Source organism: Bos grunniens, chromosome 25, assembly GCF_055505025.1.
Source record: "Bos grunniens cultivar Pamir isolate PY7600 chromosome 25, Bosgru_T2T1.0, whole genome shotgun sequence".
NCBI lineage: Eukaryota > Metazoa > Chordata > Mammalia > Artiodactyla > Bovidae > Bos > Bos grunniens.
Window position 1 is genome coordinate 36,209,370 of NC_141189.1, and position 18,131 is coordinate 36,227,500.

The 18,131-nt window shown below is 44.2% G+C and overlaps 1 long non-coding RNA gene across 1 annotated transcript in view; it reads left to right on the top strand.

Moving 5' to 3' along the window:
• Window positions 1-18,131, top strand: part of LOC147345464 (uncharacterized) — a 55,872-nt gene that overhangs the window by 35,108 nt on the left and 2,633 nt on the right. Inside the window, exon 2 of the long non-coding RNA XR_015154782.1 lies at window positions 7,504-7,640. This is a non-coding gene — a long non-coding RNA (uncharacterized LOC147345464). The remainder of the gene's footprint in view (window positions 1-7,503; window positions 7,641-18,131) is intronic.

Genomic DNA, 18,131 nt, shown 5'->3' on the forward strand with positions numbered 1-18,131 from the left:
CTAAATACAAAGTAAAGACCTCCCTGGTGGTCCAGAGGTTAAGAATCCACCTGCTAATGCAAGGGACACATGTTTGAACCCTGATATGGGAAGATTTCATGTGCCGTAGGGCAACTAAGCCCATCAATTCAGTTCAGTCACTTAGTCGTGTCCAACTCTTTGGAACCCCATGAACTGCAGCAGGCCAGGCTTCCCTGTCCATCACCAACTCCTGGAGCTTGCTCATACTTATGTCCATCGAGTCGGTGATGCCGTCCAACCATCTCATCCTCTGTCATCCCCTCCTCATGCCTTCAATCTTTCCCAGCATCAAGGTCTTTTCCAATGAGTCAGTTCTTCACATCAGCCAAAGTATTGGAGCTTCAGCTTCAGCATTGGTCCTTCCAATGAATATTCAAGACTGATTTCCTTTAGGATTAACTGGTTTGATCTCCTTGCTGTCCACGGGACTCTCAAGAGTCTTCTCCAACACCACAGTTCAAAAGCATCAATTCTTCGGTGCTCAGCTTTCTTTATGGTCCAACTCTCACATATATACATGACTATTGGAAAAACCATAGCTTTGTCTAGATGGACCTTTGTTGGCAAAGTAATGACTATGCTGTCTAGGTTGGTCATAGTTTTTCTTCCAAGAAGCAAGCATCTTTTAGTTTCATGACTGCAGTCACCATCTGCAGTGATTTTGGAGACCCCCAAAAATAAAGTCTCTGACTGTTTCCATTATTTACCCATCTATTTGCCATGAAGTGATGGGACTGGATGCCATGATCTTAGTTTTTTGAAAGTTTAGTTTCAAGCCAGCTTTTTCACTCTCCTCTTTTACCTTCATCAAGAGTCTCTTTAGTTCCTCTTCACTTTCTGCCATAGGGATGGTGTCATGTGCATATCTGAGGTTATTGATACTTCTCCTGGCAATCTTGATTTCAGCTTGTGCTTCATCCAGCCCAGCATTTCACATGATGTACTCTGCATATAAGTTAAATAAGCAGGGTGACAATATACAGCCTTGACGTACTCCTTTCCCAATTTGGAACCAGTCTGTTGCTTCTTGACCTGCATACAGATTTCTCAGGAGGCCAGTAAGGTGGTCTGATATTCTCATCTCTTGAATAATTTTCCACAGTTTGTTGTGATCCACACAGTCAAAGGCTTTGGCATAGTCAATAAAGCAGAAGTAGATGTTTTTCTGGAAGTCTCTTGCCTTTTCTATGATCCAACAGATGTTGGTGATTTGATCTCTGGTTCCTCTGTCTTTTCTAAATCCAGCTTGAGCATCTGGAAGTTCCCAGTTCACATACTGTTGAAGCCTGGCTTGGAGAATTTTGAGCGGTACTTTGCTAGCGTGGGAGATGAGTGCAACTAAGCCCGTGGGCCATGACTATGGAGCCCGAGCTGCAGGGCCCATGAGCCACCACTACGGAGCCCTCATGCTGCAACACTGAAGGCTGTGTACCCGAGAGCCTGTGCTCTGCAGCGAAAGCCACCATGATGGGTAACCCAGGCACTGCAACTAGAGAGCAACCCCCACTCACTGCAACTAGAGAAATCCCATGAGCAGCAATGAAGACCCAGTGCAGCTCTCCACACCCACTAAAAAGCAAATTAAATATATCACCTTGAACTGCACCTGATTAGGTTGTCTTCAACCTACTTTCACAACCAACTGGTTTTGTCTTCTGAGGACGAAGGGGATCTTCTGTATTTTTAGGAGTTTAATTATATCCAGCATGTGTGCTAAGTCACTTGAGTCATGTCAGACTCTGTGACTCTATGGACTGAAGCCCAACAGGCTCCTCTGTCCTTGGGGTTCTCCAGGCAAGAATACTGGAGTGGGTTGCCGTACCCTCCTCCAAGGGATCTTCCTGACCCAGGGATTGAACCCGCATCTCTTATGTCTCCTGAATTGGCAGGCAGGTTCTTTACCACTAGTGCCACCTGGGCAGCCAGAGCAGTCACAATTACTTGCAGTGATGTTTGGTTGCTCTTGAGACTCATATATTTCTCATCACTGTCATGCCCATTACCCCTTCTCCCTGAATCTCAAGATAAGTCTCTAATGATGGGGAAAAGGGTATTTGTTATCTATTGCTGTTTAACCAATTATTCCAAAACTCAGAGGCTGAAAACAACACACAGTTACTGTCTCACCATTTCTGTGGGTCAGGATTTAGGGCATAGCTGAGCTGGGCACTTGATTCAGTTCCTGCAAACTGTAAGCAGAAAGCTGGCCAAGGGCTGCTTAGTGTCACCTTAAGGTTTGCCTGGGCTGCATCTACCTCCAATGTCACTTACATGCCATGAATCTTGGGATTCCCATTCTTGTGGCTGGTGTTTGGAGGTCACGTGGATTTCTTGACTCATGGGCTCACAGGGTAGCACTTTGTTTATCAGAGAGAGAGAGAGAGAGAAATAGAGACCAAGAGGGGACTCTCTTTGTAATCTAATCTTGCAAATGATATTTCATCATTGTATTCATATTCTATTCAATAGAAGCCAGAGTTTCAGTCTAGCCTAGACACAGGGGATGGAGAGATGGAGAGGTGGAGAGAGGGGATTATGCAAGGATGTGAATACTAGGAGGTGAGTACCGCTGTGGTCATCCTAGAGAACTGCTGTACCCAGTGAGGACTCAGAGAACCACTCCAGTAATATCTGAGCCAGTGCCTTAAAAGTCTTAGATTTGGAAGCTCAGGAAAGGCTGGGATCTAAAGATCTGGAAGTCTAAATGGGGACTCCTACCCTCTTCCCTGTGATTTGGAGTCTGGAGGCCAACATACTCAGATAAACTGAAAAAGAGGACAGAAAAGGAGCTAGGTTATCAAGGATGACGTTGACAAGTCAGCCCACCAGCTGCAAGTTCAAGAAAGTGTGGGAAAAGTGTGGAGGCCTGACCCTGGCTCAGTGTTCACAGTGTTGACAGATTGCCAGAACACACACGCACACACACACACACACACACACATGCTACGTGTCAGTCTGTGATCTATGCACTTTGTATCAATTATGTGACATCATTACTATTATTATCGCCATCTCTACCTTATGAATAAGGATGCTGATTCCCAGGGACAATAAGCCTCATGGTCCAAGGACACACAGCTAATAAAGTAGCTGGACTGGGATCCAAGCTGAAGCCCTTTCTTTTTTCTTTTTCTATTTATTTATTTGGCTGTGCCAGGTCTTAGATGCATCATGGAAGTTCACTGTAGCACGTGGCATCTATGATCTTCAGTTGCAGCATGTGAGATCTAGTTCCCTGACCAGGGATTGAATTCAGGCCCCCTGCATCAGGAGCAGAGAGTCTTAGCCGCTGGGCCACCACAGAAATCCCCCGAAGCTCTTTCTTGATTGCTCTGGTATAAAATTTCCCTAAAGCCCCATAATTCAACTCAGTGTCCACTGAAAGTGCTGAACTCTGATTCATAAAAATTAACTTGGAGGTAAAAAGTGTTAAATAGTGGCTGGGGGCAAAGGCAGAAGAAGCAACTGGGGAGCTGGAGGGGGGACACCATCTGCGTCTCCAAGCACCACCACTTCTACAGTCCTTAAATATTTTAGGAGCTCGCCATGCTTCCTTTTCTCACCTTGTAATGCCTCGCATGGCGCCTTGGATAAGGAAGCTCATTATATGACAGTTCCGTGGTTACGCTTTGCCACCCACATTGGCCTGAAGCTTAGGCTGGGCACATCTCAGCAGAGTACTGATCAGCAAGCCTCAACTTTGGCACCTGACACCTCAGTTCAAATTCTGGAGTTCCTCCCTAGTTTGTGTGACTTGATCTTCCTTATCAGTTCCTGAGTTTCCCAGGGCTGGAATGAAATGACAGTGTCTTCTCATGGGATTGTCACAAAGATGCCATCAAATTGTGTGTCAAGTGCCTATCATGGAGTCAGGCACTCCAGGTTTTATTCTTATCATCATCTAGGTTTAAAACAAGGGGCTTGCTTCTACTTTACTCTCTGAATTACCAGTATGATTTTCTTCCTTAAAAAAATTTATTGAAGTATAGTCAATTTACAATGTTGTGTTAGTATCAGGTAGACAGCAAAGTGATTCAGTTATACACACACACACACGTATGTATATCCCCTGGAGGAGGACATGGCAACCCATTCCAGTATTCTTACCTGGAGAATCCCCACTGACAGAGGAGCCTGGCGGGCTACAGAATATATATATATATATATATATATATATATATATATATATATATACTCTCCTTAGTTGTTCAGTCATGTCCTACTCTTTGTGACCCCATGGACTGTAGCCCACCACACTCCTCTGTCCATGGGATTCTCCAGGCAAGAATACTGGAATGGGTTGCCATTTCCTCCTCCAGGGGATCTTCCCAACCCAGGGATCAAACCTGTGTCTCCTGCATTGGGGGCAGATTCTTTCCCATTTCAGTCCTATAGATAGTCTAGGCTGTGTTATAATTTGCTTACTCATTCCTTTATCATCAGGCAAACATGTAGGGTCTTTCTCATCCTCCTGCAGGAAATGTTACAGCTTCATCCTGTCAACATGGATAAGGGCAAAGCACCTGCCACCATTGTGGGTGCCTCGCTGTGCAGTTACAAGCCAGATTCCCAAATCAGCCGATGGGAAAACTATCATGCCTCCTTGAGCAAAGGAATATTCACAGTCCCAGAGGCCAGCCTGACAGTTCTTACCCTGGGTTCATTGCCTCTGAATTAGAAGAGGAGAGCTAGAGAGTGCCTGAGTCAAATTAGACTTGACTTGGATTATATTTTCTTGCATAGAAGCAAACCATCTCTATTAGAATGTTCAGTGGCCAGTGTCAGGGGGTAACTGCCATGGTTTCAAATGATCACCTGGCTAAAAAAAAATCAGAGGACGGTTATGCCGATCAGCAAAAACTCGCCCCCTTCAGCAGTGTTGCACGCACCGTAACTGCAGTCCTTGATGGCGTGGGATTGCAGAGAGAGTGCAAATAAAATGCAGATTTGTTTCCATTTTATTCCATTCCAACAGCCGTTATTCATAACAGCTTAATGTGCAGCTGCTGCATTTCCCAAATGCAATGTGCTGAGGGTTTTGCACAGTTAAAATTGGTTTTATAGTCAAGGGAAATGCCACCAGCTCTGCAAAATTGCTGCTACCCTTTCACTCTCCTGGATTTCACTCTGTCGGATGAGTATTCACCTCCTGGAATAGTTGTTGCCTCCGTAAAGCAAACATCCGAACTACCAGAGTCAGGATTATGCTGGGAAATTTACACACACACATACACACACAGGGAGAGCAGCTTATATAACCCTATAAATTAAATATGAAGCCTCTTTGTGCTTTCAGAAAAAATCAGAGAGAATCAAAGGCTTGTACAAATTCTTCTCACTCTGCTTGGAGACATGGTTGCCCTTGTAAGCCTCTCTATTCCAGGTCCCGATGTGACTCACCTGGCTTCATAATACTTTGCCGGTTTCGGCATGCAAAGGGTTAATCACAAACCCACATGGCTTTTAATTCTGCTTTGTGGTTCTTTAAGAAAGACCTGTCCAAGGACTTCCCTGCTGGTCCGGTGGTTACGAATCCACCTGCCAATGCAGAGGATACAGATTTGATCCCTGGTCTGGGAAAATCGCACATGCTGTAGGGCAGCTAAGTCCCTGTGCCACAATTACTGAAGCCCGCATACCTAGAGCCCTTGTGCTGCAACAGAAGGGGCCATCGCAATGAGCAGCCCTCAAACAGCAACAAAGAGTATCCCCTACTTGCTGCAACTAGAGAAAACCAGTGTGCAGCAATGAAGGCTCAGCACAGCCAAAAATAAAAGTTAAAACAAGAGAAAGACCTGTCCAGCAAAAATTTAAAAGCATGGCAAGTATTGGCAAATGAATGATTAGAGGCAAGGTAACATGTTTATACAGGAAGAATACACATCTACACGCTCTTCATATATAAAGATTATGTTCTGACCCATAGAGTTTTGCACTGGTTTTTAGGTTTGTACCCGGATTTGCTCTGATCCATTTTTACCAATCTCTACTCTTTTCCCCAGTGGCTCAGCAGTAAAGAATCTGCCTGCCAGTGCAGGAGACATGGCTTCAATCTCTGGGTCAGGAAGATACCCTGGAGAAGGAAATGGCAACCCACTCCAGTGTTCTTGCCTGGCAAATCTCATAAACAGAGGAGAGTAGCGGGCTACAGTCCATGGGGTTTCAAAGGGTCAGACACAACTGAGCGACTGAAAAGCAACAGCAGCTCTTTTGAGATCCACGGCCCCTGTTTACCTTCCATTGCTTTAGGAGTTTAGTTTTCAGACGTTGGGATGTGTCTGTGTATTCCTGACATGGCCTCTACAATTCAGAAATGACTTCAGAATTCAATACTCTTTTGAACTAAAGTTTCCTGATGAAAGTTCTACACAAGATTGTTTGATGAGCACAGAGCATGGCCAAGGACCCCGACCTGGTGACATGACATGTATTTCTTTAGCATCCACATTGGGGAACATCAGTGAGGCTGGAGACAGACAAAGCTCAGATCCTTGAAGTTGCCACAAAGCCGGTTTTGCTGAAAGCAGCTCAGATGATCGTGACGGCTTTCCCATCATTCTCTGAGTGAGGCATTAAAGTGAGACATGCATCATCAAGTCATTTTGATTCATTTTTTGGGAAGCAATGGCATTTAGCGAAATCCAGTAAATTGTCCCTTTCAGCACTAATAACATGTTCTCAGCTTTCCCCACTAGATGCTGTGTAATGGTAATATAATAGGATTGCTATGGCAATTAAGTGATTGCATATTTTGGGGCAATGGAGGGCATCCACCAGGGCACAAACCATTAGTAAAATGGAAATGTTGTCCCAGGATTGAATGGGATCTAGCTCAGGCATTGAGGACACATGCCATCAGCCACTTTATTTTTTCAAGAAATTCGGGGGTGGAATTAGAATATCTCTGGGCTCCACTGTTCACACTGGGATTGTACTGGGGAGGGTCCAAGGGAGCCTCTACCTAGTAAGTGATGATCAACATCATTAAAGTGTTTAACCAACATTTATCTGCACAGATGCTAGCCAAAGTGGATTATTAGGTATGTTTTTCTGATGGCTGAAGGGCCATTGGAGGAAGTCATTTAATATCTTGTATGCATCAGTGATTTCTTTGTTATCAGAATATTTTATGGTTTCCATACAGGCAAGTTTCCTGGGATTTCCTTGTCCATCCCTCTTAATTTCCCTCTCCCAACATTCATACCAACTACCATGTGAGATTAATAAATAAGAAGGCATTCTCCTTGTTTCAGGCTTCCCTGACGGCTCAGAGGGAGAAGAATCCACCTGCAATGCAGGAGACCATGGTTCGATCCCTGGGTCAGGAAGATCCCTGGAGAACAAATGACAACCCACTCCAGTATTCTTGCCTGAGGAATTCCATGGACAGAGGAGCCTGGCAGGCTACAGTCTGTGGGGTCGCAAAGAGTCGGACATGATTGAGCAACTAGTGCTTTCATTTCTTTCATCCCCATTTCACAGATGAGGATGCTGATTTCTGATGATCAGTCCCAGTTCAACTTAAGCCCACAGAGCTGTGCACTGCTGAAGAGATGACACTTGGGAGTGGAAGATAGGGACTGTTGGGTCCTCGTCTCCAATCTGAGAACCCGGCATAAGTGAGTCTGTTTTGTTTTTTTTTTTTCTTTATGGTCTTTCAACTGGCAGTACAAACATTAAGGCTGGATGTTGGTATGTGGATGACCACTGTCCATTGTCCTGTGCTCTTTGCTATGTTTGAGAATATTCCATGATGATCAATGACCAAAATCAAATGAATTTGTTGCCTAAAGTGGGGATAACCACCTCAAGTATCTATTAGGGGTACTGACTTTAGAACACAAATACTATATATCATGGCATTTAAGAAATGAGTGTTCTGTATTCCCATTTTTATTCTTGTTGCTGGTATTATGATCTTTGGAGGAGTGGCAGTAAGGCACAGGTCCTAGGGTCTTCCCAGCCTGCCTTTGAAGCTAAATCCAGTCTCAGTGCCCCTGTGTAGAATTAAATCTCAGAGACAGAGATTTGGGTGAAGTAGAAAAGAATAGCTTCATTGCTTTGCCAGGCAAAGGGTGCCACATCAGGCTAATGCTCTCAAAATTGTGTGTCCTGATCTGGAACCTGTAGTGAGGAGTTTTATAGTAATGGTTCTTTTCCATGGGGATGGTCTTGATCCCTGTCTCCTGTACAATGTCACGAACCTCCGTCCATAGTTCATCATGCACTCTGTCTATCAGATCTAGTCCCTTAAATCTATTTCTCACTTCCTCTGTATAATCATAAGGGATTTGATTTAGGTCATACCTGAATGGTCTAGTGGTTTTCCCTACTTTCTTCAATTTAAGTCTGAATTTGGCAATAAGGAGTTCATGATCTGAGCCACAGTCAGCTCCCGGTCTTGTTTTTGCTAACTGTATAGAGCTTCTCCATCTTTGGCTGCAAAGAATATGATCAATCTGATGTCAGTGTTGACCATCTGGTGATGTCCATGTGTAGAGGCTTCTCTTGTGTTGTTGGAAGAGGGTGTTTGCTAAATGGCTGTCTGGGGAGGCCTTACAAATAGCTGTGAAAAAAAAGAGAAGTGAAAAGCAAAGGAGAAAAGGAAAGATATAAGCATCTGAATGCAGAGTTCCAAAGAATAGCAAGGAAAGATAAGAAAGCCTTCCTCAGTGATCAATGCAAAGAAATAGAGGGAAAACAACAGAATGGGAAAGACTAGAGATCTCTTCAAGAAAATTAGAGATACCAAGGGAAAATTTCATGCAAAGATGGGCTCAATAAAGGACAGAAATGGTATGGACCTAACACAAGCAGAAAATAATAAGAAGAGGTGGCAAGAATACACAGGAGAACTGTACAAAAAAGATCTTCACTACCTAGATAATCATGATGGTGTGATCACTCACCTAGAGCCAGACATCCTGGAATGTGAAGTCAAGTGGGCCTTAGAAAGCATCACTACGAACAAAGCTAGTGGAGGTGGTGGAATTCCAGTTGAGCTCTTTCAAATCCTGGAAGATGATGCTGTGAAAGTGCTGCACTCAATATGCCAGCAAATTTGGAAAACTCAGCAGTGGCCACAGGAGTGAAAAAGATCAGTTTTCATTCCAGTCTGAAAGAAAGGCAATGCCAAAGAATGCTCAAACTACCGCACAATTGCACTCATCTCACACACTAGTAAAGTAATGCTCAAAATTCTCCAAGCCAGGCTTTAGCAATACATGAACCGTGAACTTCCTGATGTTCAAGCTGGTTTTAGAAAAGGCAGAGGAACAAGAGATCAGATTGCCAATATCCACTGGATCATGGAAAAAGCAAGAGAGTTCCAGAAAAACATCTATTTCTGCTTTATTGACTATGCCAAAGCCTTTGACTGTGTGGATCACAATAAACTGTGGAAAATTCTTAGAGATGGGAATACCAGACCACCTGACCTGCCTCTTGAGAAACCTTCATGCAGGTCAGGAAGCAACAGTTAGAACTGGACATGGAACAAAAGACTGGTTCCAAATAGGAGAAGGAGTACGTCAAGGCTGTATATTGTCACCCTGCTTATTTAACTTCTATGCAGAGTACATCATGAGAAACACTGGGCTGGAAGAAGCACAAGCTGGAATCAAGATTGCCGGGAGAAATATCAATAACCTCAGATATGCAGATGACACCATCCTTATGGCAGAAAGTGAAGAGGAACTCAAAAGCCTCTTGATGAAACTGAAAGAGGAGAGTGAAAAAGTTGGCTTAAAACTCAACATTCAGAAAACGAAGATCATGGCATCTGGTCCCATCACTTCATGGGAAATAGATGAGGAAACAGTGGAATCAGTGTCAGACTTTATTTTCTTGGGTTCCAAAATCACTGCAGATGGTGACTGCAGCCATGAAATTAAAAGATGCTTACTCCTTGGAAGGAAAGTTATGACCAACCTAGGTAGCATATTCAAAAGCAGAGACATTGCCAACAAAGGTCTGTCTAGTCAAGGCTATGGTTTTTCCAGTGGTCATGTATGGATGTGAGAGGTGGACTGTGAAGAAAGCTGAGTGCCGAAGAATTGATGCTTTTGAACTGTGGTGTTGGAGAAGACTCTTGCGAGTCCCTTGGACTGCAAGGAGATCCAACCAGTCCATTCTAAAGGAGATCAGTCCTGGGTGTTCTTTGGAGGGACTGATGCTAAAGCTGAAACTCCAATTCTGTGGCCACCTCACGAGAAGAGTTGACTCATTGGAAAAGACTCTGATGCTGGGAGGGATTGGGGGCAGGAGGAGAAGGGGACAACAGAGGATGAGATGGCTGTATGGCATCACTGACTCAATGGTCAAGAGTTTGAGTGAACTCCGGGAGTTGTGATGGACAAGGAGGCCTGGTGTGCTGCAATTCATGGGGTTGTAAAGAGTCAGACATGACTGAGCGACTGAACTGAACTGAGTGGCTCCGATGGTAAAGAATCTGCCTGCAATTGCAGGAGACCTGGGTTCAATCCTTGGGTCAGGAAGATTCCCCTGGAGAAGGCAAGGGAGACCCGCTCTACCATTCTTGTCTGGGAAACCCCATGGACAGAGGAGCCTGGAGGGCTACAGGCTGTGGGGTCATAAAGAGGCCAACATGACTTAGTGACTAAACAACCACAACAGATATTTCTATTTATTGTTGTAATCCTAGCTCAGTGCTTGACACATGATAAGCCTTCACTAAATATTTGTCGAGTAAACAAAGGGATAGACAAGGAGAAACAAAGAGGTTTCAGAGATTGAAAAAGAGAATCCTGTCAATCTTTCAAATTTGAGAAATACTACCTGTAGCTGGTGGATGCCACCATTGTGTACAAGGAAACAGCATTTTTTTTTCTCTGACCTCCTTGCCTAGATCTCCAGATTATAAGGCTGCATAAGTTTGTTATTTTGTTGCTGTTGGTGAAGGTGTTGAACTACCCTGTGTTTATTCAATACTTCCAGTAAGGCATTGCACTAGATGCCAAGGATATGACCACGAACTAATACAGTTGTTGCAGGAAGGCAGACCCCTTCTAGGGCCCGAAACTGGGCTCTTGTCTCACACTCAGAAATGAATTGTCCAAAGAGTCACACTTGCTGACAAAGCAAGAGATTTTATTGGGAAAGGGCACCCGGGTGGAGAGCAGGAGGGTAAGGGAACCCAGGAGAACTGCTCTGCCGCATGGCTCGCAGTCTTGAGTTTCATGGTGATGGGATTTGTTTCTGGGAGGTCTTTGGCTAATCATTCTAGTTCAGAGTCTTTCCTGGTGGGGCACGCATCACTCAGCCAAGATGGATGCTAGCGAGAGGGATTCTGGGAAGTCGACAGACACGCGGTGTCTCCTTTCGACCTTTCCCGAACTCTTGTGGTTGGTGGTGGCTTATTAGTTCCGTATTCCTTATCAGGATCTCCTGTCATAAAACAACTCATGCAAATAGTTACTATGGTGCCTGGCCAGGGTGGGCAGTTTCAATCAGTGTGCTTCCCCTAACACAGTCATGGCTTAAGCTTTACATAAACCCTTTCGCCCAGATCTCAGTCTCCTAGCTTGCTTATGAAGGAACGAGGCTCAGAAAATCCTTTAAAGAAGTGATTCAAGAACACTCAGACCAGAACCAAGAATCCGCACATGCCATCCATCTTACTTCATTCCTCCATGCTCCTGGATCATTTCTCCATGACCTCTGCAGTCCTCGTATCAAACACAGGGCCAGAGGAATGGGAGATGTCAGAAGTTATTTGATAATGAACGGTTGATGGTTATGAAGGAAGGGAGGGTAGGAAGGAAGAAACAAAAAACGATTTAAGTTTGGACCCATATTGCTTTTTAAGATAAATAAAATGATACCGATAGCTAATATGTATTGAATCCTTACTGAAATAGGAGGGAAGAGAGCAAGGCACAACCTTTAAAAGAATGACAGCCCCAGGACACAACATAAACTGTTTAGAACAAAATAGGTCCCAAGTGGCAGATGAGTTGACTTCCACTAGACCTGAGCCTCGGAGAAGGCGATGGCACCCCACTCCAGTACTCTTGCCTGGAAAATCCCATGGACAGAGGAGCCTGGAAGGCTGCAGTCCATGGGGTCACGAAGAGTCGGACATGACTGAGCGACTTCACTTTCACTTTTCACTTTTCACTTTCCTGCATTGGAGAAGGAAATGGCAACCCATTCCACTGTTCTTGCCTGGAGAATTTCAGGGACGGGGGAGCCTGGTGGGCTGCCGTCTATGGGATCGCACAGAGTCAGACACGACTGAAGCGACTTAGCAGCAGCAGCAGCAGCAGCAGACCTGCACCTCAGTATACACTCATTGAAACACATTACTTAGGCCACCTGATGCAAAAAGCTGACTCACTGGAAAAAACCCTGATGCTGGGAAGACTGAAGGCCAGAGGAGAAGGGGGCAACAGAGGATAAGATGGTTAGATAGCATCACTGACTCAATGGATGTGAATTTGAGCAAACTCCAGGAGATGGTGGAGGATAGAGGAACCTGGTGTGATACAGTCCATGGGGTTGCAAAGAGTTGGGCACAAATTAGTGGCTGAACAGGGGGAGCAAAGAACAGTGCTTGACATATGCTGAGAAAAGTGAGGAAGGGAGGGAGGAAGGAAAGGAGAGAAATTTAGTGAGCCTTCTTTAGTTGGAGGAACCTGTTGTGGCACAGAGAGGTTGCCTAGTATGCCCAAAGGTGCACAGGAAGTGAAGGAGAGTCAAGGTTTAAACCCACGTGTGTTTGACTCTACAGCCTCTGCCTTTTCCTATGATCTCTCACTTCCTTGCTGGTTATCATGCTTACATGGATTCTTCTACTTTCTGCACTAAATGGGAGCCAACCTCTCCTCAGTCTTCTACCCTCCTCTAGACATTTCCTTTGTTATATCAACTTGAACACTGTAGATCTTGGCTTTTTCTACAGTGCCTGAAACTTACAGAAGAGAGACATCTCTTGTTCCAACCCATCCTCCATCCCACGTTTTGCCAAAACAGTCTTTGAAAAAAAGATGGGTATCTTAGGTTCTCAGGCTTTCTGGGTAGCTCATTGGTAAAGAATCCCCCTGCCAATGCCAGAGATGCAAGAGATGGGGGTTCAATCCCTGGGTTGGGAGGGCCCCCTGGAGAAGGAAATGGCAACCCACTCCAGTATCCTTGCCTGGGAAATCGCATGGTCAGAGGAGCCTGGAGTGCTGCAGTCCATGGGGTGGCAAAGCGTTGGACATGACTTAGTGACTCAACCACAATATCAGGCTCTCACTCTGGACACCACTGCTGTTTCCTGTGTTTGTTTACCAACAGCACATTCATATTTTTATGATGAACACCTAAGGAGGAAAATCAAGGCATTTGAAGAAATTTACCATCTAGACAGTCTGTCTTTCTATTGGATGAGATTTTGCTTTATTCCAGACACCCAAAACACTCAAGTAAGGAAAGCATCCCACCTTTGATCATTTTAAAATACTCAGTAAAAAGAAAGAAAAACTTAATTGAAGAAGAAATGCAAAGCCCTCTTGATCTCTATGAAAACATAGGCAATTATCAAGACAATTTCCAAATAACCCCAAAGCTTGTATAAATGTCTTTCAGCACTGGGAGAGTAAAACTAAATATTTACTACATGCCAAACAAAATTAAGATTTGTCTGGCACCAAAGGAAAAAGGAAAAAAGAGAGAAAGCTCCTTCTGCATGCTAAAATCCCACCACTACAAAGAGAAGCAGGGCCTTTTGAAAGGAAAACATTTTAACCGTGTTTACAAGGGTCATTTCCATGTTTTTGAAACCCTGCTATTAAATAATGCATGTTTCTCAAGTGAAAAAATAGAGCAGCTAAGTACTGTCTTCCTGAAAGCCTCAATGCCCAGGTGAAAGGGAAGACTGAACCCACTGGGGAGGTCTGATCGCTTGCTTCCCAGGAGAGGGTGCTGAGGGGCAGAGCAGAGGCATCAGGGTCTTGTACAAGATCTGAAGCTTTTTTTAAAAAAAAACAAAAACAAGACAAAACAAAAAAAACCCACTCTATTTATTTATTTTTGGCTGCGCTCAGTCTTTGTTGCTGCAGGAGGGCTTTGTCTAGTTGCAGCAATCAGGGGCTACTCTATAGTCATGAGGTGAGGGCTTCTCGTTGTATTGTCTTCTCTTGTTGCAGAGCCCTGGCTCCAGAGTATGTGAGCATCAGTAGTTGTGGCACACAGGCTTGGTAGTTGCAGCTCCTGGGCCCTAGAGGGTGGGCATCAGTATTTGTGGCATATAGGCTTTGTTGCCCCTTGGCATGTGGGATCTTCCCTCATCAGGGATAGAACCTGTAACCACTGTATTGGCAATTGGGTTCTTAACCACTGGACCACCAGAGAAATTCCATCTGCAGCTATTTTTTGTCTCATCAGGTAATTGGGCTGCAGGGAGGTAGGAATAGGCATTGGTGAACAGAGAGAGTGTTGGCTGGGGAACCAGACACTGTGAGACCCACTTCTTGCTCACTCATTTTCTTGCAGGCACATCCCTTAACTTTAGTTGCCAGGTAAATAGGGAGAGTTGCTTAGCTCTCAGAGTCTTTGGGGAAGATTACATGAAATAGCCTGTGTAAAGCACGGTGCCTTGGGCATAGCATGCACTCCATAAAGATGAACTATTTCATTTGTAGTAGTCATAGCAGCTGTGTAATATTGGCAGAAACAGCTAGTGGTCATCAAGTATCCCAGATGCTGCTCTGTGTTTCCCAGCATCCTTTGCAGGGAGGTCTGGGCCATGTGACCTGTTCTAGCCAATGGGCTACCAGTAAAGACAGGGAGGAGTGGGTGTGGGTTTCAAAGCCTTTCCTGGTAGGAGAGCCATGTTGATAAGGTGGCATCGTGAGGTGGTAGACCCTCCATGAGTCTGATTTCTGAGGGATTCTATAAAGAGAAGTCTCCCCACAGACCTGTGGGACACAGAACTTGAGAGGGAAATACATCTTTGCTATTAGGCTACTGGGATTCTGGGTTAGTTGGTCACTGCAGCAGTTAGCCAGTGCCTTATATGATTTATTATTATTTCTCTTATCATTTCTTTTTATTTTAAGGTTTTTTAAAGCCTTTATTGAATTTATTACAACACTATTTTATGTTTTGGTTTTTTGGCCCCGAGGCATGTAGGATCTTAAGTCCCTGACTAGGGATCAAACCCTCGCCCCTTGCATCAGAAGGTGAAGTCTTCTTAACCACTGGACTACCAGAGAAGTCCCCTCTTATCACTTATCTCTTGATCAAAGTAGTTCAAGGGGACCAGAAACCCTCAGGGGGTTATAGGGAGGAAGGCATTCTGAAGTGAGTTTTCATGCTGCTGCTGCTGCTGAGTCGCTTCAGTCATGTCCGACTCGTGCAACCCCATAGATGGCAGCCCACCAGGATGCCCCATCCCTGGGATTCTCCAGTCAAGAACACTGGAGTGGGTTGCCATTTCCTTCTCCAATGCATGAAAGTGAAAAGTGAAAGTGAAGTCGCTCAGTCATGTCCAACCCTCAGCGACCCCATGGACTGCAGCCTTCCAGGCTCCTCCATCCATGGGATTTTCCAGGCAAGAGTTTTCATAGAGACAGATTTTTATTGACTGATACCTTCTGTGACATGCATGTGTATTCTATATATCTTCCTTATATATATTCTATATATCTACATAATATCTATATTATCTATAGATATCACATATACTTTTACCCAGCTCTGAATTCCTATTGGCTTCTGGATTTTACCATAAGGTTATGAACGACCTTAAAGTTTTTCTGAAATTAGGAAGGAATATGTATTATACCCTTCCAATGCTTTCTTCTAACTGCTGTTTTCTTGTATTTCTAAAACACCGTTCTGCCTCCCAAACTCATTGGTCCCATTTCTGTGAAGATAAAATGCAGTCTCTTCACCTGATGATCAAGGCTCCCTGAGACCTGGCCCCTTCATTCACATCCCTTTCTAAACACTCCGCTACAATCAGGCCACACTTGACATTCCTCCCCCATCTCTGCAGGATTCAGAAACTCTGAGTGTCAACATCTTTGCTTTTATCTTTTAAAAACAGTAAACAAACAAACAAAACCAGAAAACAACAGTAAAAACCTCGTATCTCTTTTCCTTGAAGGAGGGAACCCAAATGAGGAAACCAACACTTAGCTGGTTTTTTAAATCACCCCAAAGATGCCATGGAGTTTGTGTTTGCCTTTTTTTTAAAAGAAAATAAAAAAGGAAGCTTTATTGAAATAGGTTTGAGATGCTAAACACTTGATCTATTTAAATCATGAATTTAAATGTTTTGATATAATTATAGAAAAGATCAGTACCACAATTTTGGAACATTTTCATCACCTGTCTGTTTCTAAAAATACCCATACCTATTAGCAGTCGCTCCATTTTTTCTCAACCCCCAGCCCCTAGAAACCACTCATCTGCTTTCTGTCTCTTTAAATTTTCCTATTCTGGACATTTCATATAAATGGAGTTACAATAAATGGTCTTTTGTGAATGATTTAGATCATTTAGCCTAGTGTTTTCAAGGGTCATCTGTATTGTAACATATATCAGTACTTCATTCTTGTTTAATGCCAAATAATATTCCATTACATAAATATATTACATTTTATTTATCATCTGTCATTTGATGGGCATGTGGGTTTTTTTCCTTTTCCTTTTTTTTTTTTTTTTTTTACTATTTTGAATAATAATGATATACTGGCTTCCCCAGTGGCCCAGCAGGCAAAGAATCTGCTTGCAGTGTAGAAGACATTAGGTTCAATCCCTGAGTTGAGAAGAATCCTGGAGCACGAAATGGCAACCCACTCTAGTACTCTTGCCTGGATAATCCCATGGACAGAGGAGCCTGGTGAGCTACAGTCCATGGGGTCACAAAGAGTTGGACACAATTGAGCTATTGAGCACTACTACTACTACTACTACTACTGTTATGCTGATATGAAGATGCTTGTGTATAAGTTTTTTCATAGATGTACATTTTCGTTTTTCTTGGGCACATATCTAGGTGTATAATTGATAGGTTACAGGGTGATTTTGTTTGGTGGTCTTTTGGCTGTTGTTAAATTAAAGCACAACTTTTTCTCACCTCCTATGACCACATGGAGAAGAAGGGAGAGGGTCCCTAATACCGTGCTCGTGAATACTGTGATTGTTAATGCCAGTTGAGAGGGGAGACACTTCTATCCCAGCAGCCTGAGGGCCCTCAGGGACCCCAGGATAGAAATGCAGATCCACTGGAGGGGTGGTCTGTTGCTGTCTTCCTCTGATTCCCCTCATGACTTCGCAGGACTCAAGCGGAGCAAGTGGGCGCTCATTGTTGAGAGAGGGAGGGATGTCTGCTGCTTGAGAGGTTGGTATTCACATCCACAGCCCACATGGAACTGTTCCCTTCACTTTGCACCAGGATGGTCACACTAAGGATGATCATGAATAACTGGCTTCATCACCATCATGTATGAACACCTTCTTGGTAACTAGCCTGTACAGTATTAACCCATTCGACCTTCCAAATGATCTTATTAGATGGATATAAATTTTCCTTTTTACATATGGGGAAGCTCAGCAATTTAAGGGCTTCTCAGGTGGCACTAGTGATAAAGAAGCCACCTGCCAATGCAGGAGACAAAAGAGACTCAGGTTTGATCTCTGGGTCACGAAGCTATCCTGGAGGACGGCATGGCAACCCACTCCAGTATTCTTGCCTGGAGAATCCCATGGACAGAGAAGCCTGGTGGGCTACAGTCCATGGGGTTGCAGAGTCAGACATGATTAAGCAACTTCGCACACAGGCAGCAATTTAAAAGAACGTGCTCAGGGACTTTGCTGGCAGTCCAATGGTTAAGATTCCATCCTTCCACTGCAGGGGGCAAGTGTTCAATCCCCAGTCTGGGAACGAACACCCTGCATGCCACAGGATGAGGCGAAAAAAAGAGAACATACTCGGAGTCACCCACCTGGCATGTGAACAGGGGTCTGCTGGTTGTAGAGCGAGGCTGCACCTTGCCAAGTGCTCCTCAACAGCCAGGTGGAAGCTCCAAATACGACTGTCAATGGAATCAGCGTTCCATGTACATCCCAGAGTTAGGTGAGTGCCACATCTGTCCCTA